Raw genomic sequence first — 8,702 nt, forward strand, 5'->3', positions numbered from 1 at the left:
CAGAAATAGTAGCAGTCAAAGACAAACACACAACAAAAAGCATAGAGGTCAGAAAACCTAGCAAAACTAACAGAGAACGGCAATAGAGTAACAAGCTAGCTCAACAGTAGTAAATACAAATGAAGTCCAGCAAAGCCAGGAGGGCGGAGCCGGATTAAATAGGCAAAATGGTCATGTGACCAGCAAACTAAAAAAAACCTAACAGGAGAGTTGTAACAATTATTGACCACTTTACCCTTTTCATCTTTTAAAAATCCTATAGCATCTTTGGCTTTTCTTTAACTTTTGACTTACTTCCAAAATCCTTTCTTATTGCTTTTGGTCTCTCTTGCAAGCCTCACTTCATTACTGGCTTTAGCTCTTCTAACGCTAGCCCAGCTTTCCCTGCAGACAGCATGATATTCTTCTTTAGATATGAACAATTATTTTCATTTGATATTCATTTCTTTGTTCCTTTTTAGCAAGCTTTTAAGTTCAGTATTCAGCCATCCTGGTCTCCATAAATGCTTTCCATTCTTCCTTCTTTTCGGGATTGTTACTGATTGCGCAGTAAGAATTTATTTTAGCAAAATCTCCCATCCTTCCTGGACATTTCTTTCCTTTAGAACATCTTACCATACCTTCCTTTTTACTGAGTCCATTAAAAACTGCCTTTCTACAGTTCAATCTTAAAATCTCAGTTTTCGCAGGTTTTCCACCTTTTGTAGTTCAAAAGTAAAGGATAGAATTACCGCTAACTCCTAAATTCTCAACCCCCTTTACTTCCTCAGCTGTTTCCTAATTTTTGGTAAAAATTAGATCCAAATAAATAATGGCAGCAGTGGGATTTCAGCACACGCCTCCAGAGAGACTAAAGCCTTAATCCAGCGACTTAGACCGCTCGGTCACGCTACCTCATACGGATGTTCAAACTTATTTATATCAGAAATTTGACAATGATTTAAGTTGCAGAAAACATTGTATAACTAATTAGACAAATATACAAAAAAAATAACATTTGTATTTTTGTCTAATTAGTTAAACAATGTTTTCTGCAACTTATATCATTAGCAAATTTCTGATTTAAATGAGTTTGAACATCTGTATGAGGTAGCGTGGCCGAGTGGTCTAAGGCGCTGGATTAAGGCTCCAGCCTCTATGGATGCGTGGGTTCAAATCCCACTGCTGCCATTATTTATTTGGATCTAATTTTTACCAAAAATTAGGAAACAGTTGAGGAAGTAAAGGGGATTGAGAATTTAGGAGGCAGCGGTAATTCTATCCTATACTTTTGAACTACAAAAGGTGGAAAACCTGCGAAAACTGAGATTTTAAGATTGGACTGTAGAAGGGAAGTGTTTAATGGACTCAGTAAAAAGGAAGGAAAGGTAGGATGTTCTAAAGCAAAGAAATGTCCAGGACGGATGGGAGATTTTGCTAAATTTAATTCTCACTGCACAATCAGTAACAATCCCGAATAGAAGGAAGAATGGAAAGCATTTATGGAGACCATGATGGCTGAATACTGAACTTAAAAGGTTGCTAAAAAGGAACAAAGAATTGAATATCAAATGAAAAGAAGGGTTCATATCTAAAGAAGAATATAATGCTGTCTGCAGGGAAAGCTGGGCTAGCGTTAGAAGAGCTAAAGCCAGTAATGAAGTCAGGCTTGCAAGACAGACCAAAAGCAATAAGAAAGGATTTTGGAAGTAAGTCAAAAGTTAAAGAAATGACAAAGATGCTATAGGATTTTTAAAAGATGAAAAGGGTAAAGTGGTCAATAATGATGTTGAGAAGACTGAACTTTTAAATTCCTATTTGGCTTCTGTGCTCTCTAAGAAAGCAAATGTAACATCAAGTGATCTTCACTGAGCTGTAGAAGAAAAGGAACATGTGAACAAGTCATACGTATGAATACTGCATATGAGTGGTCAGGTAGGCATCAGAATTAATTACATAATTTACCATCTATGTTACATCCATGTCAGTTCAATCAATGATCAACCATTCTCAAAATTTGCCAAAATCAATCTTGGTCAAAAGAAGTCTAACTGCCAGCTCATATCCCTGCTGCCTTTTTAGGGTTATCAATACAGGATGAGCAGAGAGATTAGCAAACATAAACAGAGCCATGCTGCTTCTGCTGCTTTCCAGTAAGTTACCCTAGTGATTGTAATGCACACGCCCGGGCTGAGCGGCGTGTGCGAGTGATTCCACTGGACCGTGCCTGAGAGTGAATGCCTGGAGGGGCGTAACTAGGTATTCACCCGATCCGACCAGGGTCGCATGACGGCATACGACGCCAGTGCACCAAGGAGGAACCGAGCAGAGGGACCAGGTGCTACTCCAGGACAGACCCCGGACACGGCTGTTGACCCACACAGGGGAATACAGGAACCGACTGGTTAGGCTGGCGCACAGACTGGTGGGTATAGGCAGGCACGACAGGTATGCAGGCAGTCGGGTATGCAGGCAGGGGGGTACAGGCAAGCACAGCTAGAGTGCAGACAGGGAGGCACTAGCAGGTAGGAACACAGGCGGGATAGGACCCAGTACACACTGGGACTCAGGAACTATGCAGGCAGAGGGGTACAGGCAAGCACAGCAAGAGAGCAGACAGGGAGGCACTAGCAGGTGGGAACACAGGAGGGATAGGACCCAGTACACACTGGGACTCAGGAACAGAACCACAGATGTGGCGGACAAACACAGCAGAGTGAGGCCGCCCAGAGAGGTGAGCGAGAGCAGGGCTGGACGAGACCGCCTGGAGCGGTGAGCAAGAGTAGAGCAGGACGAGGCCGCCTGGGACGGTGAGCAAGAGTAGAGCCGGAAAAGGCCGCCTGGAGCAGTAAGCAAGAGGTCAGAGCAGAGCGAGACTGCCGGGGCAGTGAGCAAAGGATTCAGAGCGGAGGATTTGTACATTGACTCGGGGGAACCTTTTTCCAAAACATATGACTTGTATCCAGATATTTAACTAATCTTTCCTCTGTTGGCTCATCCGCTAATTTTTAAATATCACTGAATTAGGTGGTATAGATTACTTGCTATGATTTCCCATTTACAGGACACTCAAACATGAAGGATTCCTTCACCCCTGCCTGTACGTAACAGATAATCAGAAGCAGCAGCTAGGAAGACATTATACAGCAGTGCAGAGCAGTGTAGCTATGAATCCATCACTAGGGTGACTTACTGGAAAGCAGCAGAAGCAGCATGGCTCTGTTTATGTTTGCTAATCACTCTTCTCATCCTGTATTGACAATCCTAAAAAGGCAGCAGGGATATGAGCTAGCAGTTAGACTTCTTTTGACCAAGATTGATTTTGGAAAATTTTGAGAATGGTTGATCATTGATTGAACTGACATGGATGTAACATAGATGTAAATGATGTAATTAATTCTGATGCCTAAAGCCAACATGACTATTCATATGCCGTATTCATACGTATGACTTGCTCACATGTTCCTTTTCTTCTACAGCACAGTGAAGATCACTTGATGTTACATTTGCTTTCTTAGAGAACACAGAAGCAAAACAGGAATTTAAAAGTTCAGTCTTCTCAACATCATTATTGACCACTTTATCCTTTTCATCCTTTAAAAATCCTATAGCATCTTTGGCTTTTCTTTTACTTTTGACTTACCTCCAAAATCCTTTCTTAATGCTTTTGGTCTCTCTTGCAAGCCTCACTTCATTACTGGCTTTAACTCTTCAAACGCTAGCCAAGCTTTCCCTGCAGACAGCATTATATTCTTCTTTAGATATGAACCCTTCTTTTCATTTGATCTTCATTTCTTTGTTCCTTTTTAGCAAGCTTTTAAGTTCAGTATTCAACCATCCTGGTCTCCATGAATGCTTTCCATTCTTTCTTCTTTTTGGGATTGTTACTGATTGCGCAGTGAGAATTTAATTTAGCAAAATCTCCCATCCTTCCTGGACATTTCTTTCCTTTAGAACATCCTACCTTTCCTTCCTTTTTACTGAGTCCATTAAAAACTGCCTTTCTACAGTCCAATCTTAAAATCTCAGTTTTCGCAGGTTTTCCACCTTTTGTAGTTCAAAAGTATAGGATCGAATTACCGCTGCCTCCTAAATTCTCAACCCCCTTTACTTACTCAACTGTTTCCTAATTTTTGGTAAAAATTAGATCCAAATAAATAATGGCAGCGGTGGGATTTGAACCCACGCTCCCAGAGAGACTGGAGCCTTAATCCAGCGCCTTAGACCGCTCGGCCACGCTACCTCTTACAGATGTTTAAAGTTATTTATATCAGAAGTTTGCTTTTGATGTAAGTGGCAGAAAATATTCTATATCCAATAAGGCAAAAAGACAATTGTTATTATGCAACAGCAACATAATTATCAGGGAATTGTTTGTACATTGACTCTGGGGCACCATTTTACAAAACATATGACTTGTATCCAAATATTTATCTAATCTTTCCTATGTTGGCTCATGCGCTAATTTTTAGATATCACTGAATTAGGTGGTATAGATTACTTGCTATGATCTCTCATATACAGGACACTCAAACATGAAGTATTCCTACACCCCTGCCTGTACGTAACAGATAATCAGAAGCAGCAGCAAGGTAGACATTATACAGCAGTGCAGAGCAGTGTAGCTATGAATCCATCACTAGGGTGACTTACTGGAAAGCAGCAGAAGCAGCATGTCTCTGTTTATGTTTGCTAATCACTCTACTCATCCTGTATTGATAATCCTAAAAAGGCAACAGGGAAATGAGCTAGCAGTTAGACTTCTATTGACCAAGATTGATTTTGACAAATTTTGAGAATGGTTGATCATTGATTGAACTGACATGGATGTAACATAAATGGTAAATGATGTAATTAATTCTGATGCCTAAAGCCAACATGACTATTCATATGCCGTATTCATACATATGACTTGCTCACATGTTCCTTTTCTTCTACAGCACAGTGAAGATCACTTGATGTTACATTTGCTTTCTTAGAGAACACAGAAGCAAAACAGGAATTTAAAAGTTCAGTCTTCTCAACATCATTATTGACCACTTTACCCTTTTCATCCTTTAACAATCCTATAGCATCTTTGGCTTTTCCTTAACTTTTGACTTACTTCCAAAATCCTCTTGTAATGCTTTTGGTCTCTTTTGCAAGCCTCACTTCATTACTGGCTTTAGCTCTTCTAACGCTAGCCCAGCTTTCCCTGCAGACAGCATTATATTCTTCTTTAGATATGAACCCTTCTTTTCATTTGATACTCATTTCTTTGTTCCTTTTTAGCAAGCTTTTAAGTTCAGTATTCAGCCATCCTGGTCTCCATAAATGCTTTCCATTCTTACTTCTTTTCGGGATTGTTACTGATTGTGCAGTGAGAATTTAATTTAGCAAAATCTCCCATCCTTACTGGAGATTTCTTTCCTTTAGAACATCCTACCTTTCCTTCCTTTTTACTGAGTCCATTAAAAACTGCCTTTCTACAGTCCAATCTTAAAATCTCAGTTTTTGCAGGTTTTCCACCTTTTGTAGTTCAAAAGTATAGGATAGGATTACCGCTGCCTCCTAAATTCTCAACCCCCTTTACTTCCTCAACTGTTTCCTAATTTTTGGTAAAAATTATATCCAAATTATTATAGACAGTAGTGGGATTTGAACCCACACCTCCAGAGAGACTGGAGCCTTAATCCAGCGCCTTAGACCACTTTTCCACTCTAACTCATACGGATGTTCAAACTTATTTAAATCAGAAATTTAATAATGATATAAGTTGCAGAAAACATTGTATAGCTAATTAGACAAAAATACAAATGTTATCATGCATGAGCAACATAGTTATCAGGGATTTGATTGTACATTGACTCTGGGGCACCATTTTCCAAAACATATGACTTGTATTCTGATATTTAACTAATCTTTCCTCTGTTGGCTCATCCGCTAATTTTTAGATATCACTGAATTAGGTGGTATAGATTACTTGCTATGATCTCCAGTATACAGGACACTCAAACATGAAGGATTCGTACACCCTTGCCTGTACGTAACAGATAATCAGAAGCAGCAGCAAGGAAGACATTATACAGCAGTGCAGAGCAATGTAGCTATGAGTACATCACTAGGTTGACTTACTGGAAAGCAGCAGAAGCAGCATGGCTCTGTTTATGTTTGCTAATCACTCTGCTGGTTACATAGTTACATAGTTACATAGTTTATAAGGCCAAAAAAAGAAAAGCGTCCATCCAGTTCAGCCTATTCCTTGTGTACTACAGCTATTCCGCTGCGTTGATCGATGGGAAGGCAACAAAAAAACATGCGGTATAGGCCAATTTACATCATTGAGGAAAAATTCACTTCCCGACACCAATCTGGCAGTCAGATTAAATCCCTGGATTAATTAACTAAGCATAAGATGTAATTTTATTGTTCTCAAGAAAGGCGTCTAGGCCCCTCTTGAACTCTTTAAGTGAGTTGGACATCACCACTTCCTCTCCCACAGAGTTCCAGAGTCTCACGGCTCTGACCGTAAAGAATCCCCTTCTATGCTGGTGCAGGAACCTCCTTTCCTCCAGACGCATAGTGTGCCCCCTCGTCATTGTCACCATCCTTGGTATAAACAGGTCATGGGAGAGATCTCTGTACTGCCCCCTGATGTATTTATACATGTTTATGAGGTCTCCCCTAAGCCTTCTCTTTTCCAATGTAAATAGGCCTAATTTTGACAACTTCTCTGGGTATTCTAGTCCCTCCATTCCCTTTATTAACTTAGTCGCCCTCCTTTGTTCCCTCTCTAGCTCCAATATGTCTTTCCTGAGCACCGGAGCCCAGAACTGTGAACAATATTCTAAGTGCGGCCTTACCAGCGCTTTATACAGAGGAAGAACAATGTTCTCATCATATGCCCCTATTCCTCTTCTGATGCATGCCATGACTCTATTTGCTTCGCAGCTGCTGCCTGACACTGGGCACTCCAATTTAATTTGCTATTAACCAAGACGCCCAGGTCCTTCTCCATGTCAGATTTCCCCAACGGTTTCCCATTTAATATGTATGGGTGACTGCTGTTTTTCTTTCCCATGTGCATGACCTTACATTTATCGCCATTGAATCCCATTTGCCATTTTTTGGCTCAACTCCCCAATTTATCTAAATCCTCCTGTAGCTGTGCCCTATCCTCATCTGTATTAACTACTTTACAAAGTTTAGTATCATCTGCAAATATTGCTATTTTACTATGCAACCCTTCCACTAGATCATTAATAAATATATTAAATAATATAGGGCCCAAGACAGACCCTTGAGGCACCCCGCTAGTAACCCTGACACACCCTGAGCTTACTCCATTGATAACCACCCTCTGCTTTCTATCACTCAGCCAGCTATTTACCCACTTGCACACATTATCCCCCAGACCAAGCATTCTCATTTTATATACCAACCTTTTGTGTGGCACGGTATCAAACGCTTTGGAGAAGTCAAGGTATACAACATCCACTGACTCTCCCCGGTCCAGCTGTGAGCTCACCTCCTCGTAGAAGGCTATCAGGTTTGTTTGGCAGGAGCGATCCCTCATGAATCCATGTTGATATGGAGTTAGACAGTTGTTATCATGAAGATAATCTACAATAGCATCTCTAAGAAATCCTTCAAACAATTTACCCACAACAGACGTTAAGCTGACTGGTCTATAGTTCCCAGGGTCACTTTTAGACCCCTTTTTGAATATTGGTACCACATTTCCTTGGCGCCTGTCTAGTGGGACAGTCCCTGGCCATAAAGAGTGCTTGAATATAAAATACAGCGGCCTGTCTATCACATTACTTAATTCTTTTAGTACCCGGGGGTGTATGCCATCTGGGCCTGGTGACTTGTCTATTTTGATATTATTTAGGCGTTTCTGAACTTCCTCCTGGGTTAGGTGGGTGATATTTAGCGGAGGGTTTACTTTATCACTCTGCATTTCCTCCGATAAATTGTTTTCTTTTGTGAAAACAGTGGAGAAGAAGCTATTGAGTAGGTTTGCTTTACCCTCATCGCCCTCTATGATTTTACCCAGGTTATTTTTCAATGGGCCAACTCCATCAGTTTTAATCCTTTCACTGTTTATATAGTTAAAGAACAGTTTGGGATTCGTATTACTTTCCTTGGCAATTAGTCTCTCTGTCTCCTCTTTTGCTATTCTTATTTGTTTCTTACAGATTTTGTTTTTTTCCCTATAAGATATTAGCGCTTCCTCGTTGCCTTCTTGTTTAAGTTTACCGAAAGCTGTTTTTTTGTTTTTCATTGCCCTCCTGACTTCCTTATTTAGCCACATTGGCTTCCTCCTATTCCTAGCCCTGCTCATCCTGTATTGATAACCCTAAAAAGGCAGCAGGGAAATGAGCTAGCATTTAGACTTCTTTTGACCAAGATTGATTTTGGCAAATTTTGAGAATGGTTGATCATTGATTGAACTGACATGGATGTAACATAGATGGTAAATTATGTAATTAATTCTGATGCCTAAAGCCAGCATGACCACTCATATGCATTATTCATACATATGACTTGTTCACATGTTCCTTTTCTTCTACAGCACAGTGAAGATCACTTGATGTTAGATTTGCTTTCTTAGAGAACACAGAAGCCAAATAGGAATTTAAAAGTTCAGTCTTCTCAACATCATTATTGACCACTTTACCCTTTTCATCTTTTAAAAATCCTATAGCATCTTTGGCTTTTCTTTAACTTTTGACTTATTT

General features: G+C 40.2%; 2 non-coding genes across 2 annotated transcripts; one reads left to right on the forward strand and one right to left on the reverse strand.

Moving 5' to 3' along the window:
- Nucleotides 1–1,088: 1,088 nt before the first annotated feature.
- Nucleotides 1,089–1,170, forward strand: TRNAL-AAG (transfer RNA leucine (anticodon AAG)). The gene has a single exon. It is a non-coding gene; the product is annotated as a tRNA-Leu (tRNA).
- A 2,970-nt stretch (nt 1,171–4,140) lies between these two features.
- TRNAL-AAG (transfer RNA leucine (anticodon AAG)) lies at nt 4,141–4,222 on the reverse strand. The gene has a single exon. It is a non-coding gene; the product is annotated as a tRNA-Leu (tRNA).
- Nucleotides 4,223–8,702: the final 4,480 nt, after the last annotated feature.

Source organism: Phyllobates terribilis, unplaced genomic scaffold (assembly GCF_046119375.1).
Source record: "Phyllobates terribilis strain yellow unplaced genomic scaffold, ASM4611937v1 Scaffold_11__3_contigs__length_659146591, whole genome shotgun sequence".
NCBI classification, from domain to species: domain Eukaryota; kingdom Metazoa; phylum Chordata; class Amphibia; order Anura; family Dendrobatidae; genus Phyllobates; species Phyllobates terribilis.